The sequence below is a fragment of the Chrysochloris asiatica genome, unplaced genomic scaffold (genome assembly GCF_000296735.1).
Source record: "Chrysochloris asiatica unplaced genomic scaffold, ChrAsi1.0 scaffold00063, whole genome shotgun sequence".
NCBI classification, from domain to species: domain Eukaryota; kingdom Metazoa; phylum Chordata; class Mammalia; order Afrosoricida; family Chrysochloridae; genus Chrysochloris; species Chrysochloris asiatica.
The window spans coordinates 14,349,069-14,349,382 of record NW_006408581.1 but is presented as its reverse complement, the minus strand read 5'-3'; positions in this window follow the sequence as shown (position 1 = coordinate 14,349,382).

Here is a 314-nt window from a genome sequence, read left to right as displayed (position 1 = left end):
CACCATCTCTTTCCACAGATATAGTTAATTTGATTTCTGTGTATTCCATCTGGGGAGGCCCATGTGTGAATATTGCTTTTATATTAGCAATGTCTGTATTTACAAGCTCTGGTAGAGTAGTGGTTATGAATCAGGCTGTGAACCTCAAGGTCACTGGTTCAAAACTACCAGATGCTCCACAGGAGAAAGATGAGGCTTTCTGCTCCCATAAAGATTTACAGCCTCGGAAACCCTGTTCAGGGTCGCTATTGGTTGGAACCAACTCGATGGCACTTAATATTAGTAACAACATATTTGCAAGCATGCAAACCTCT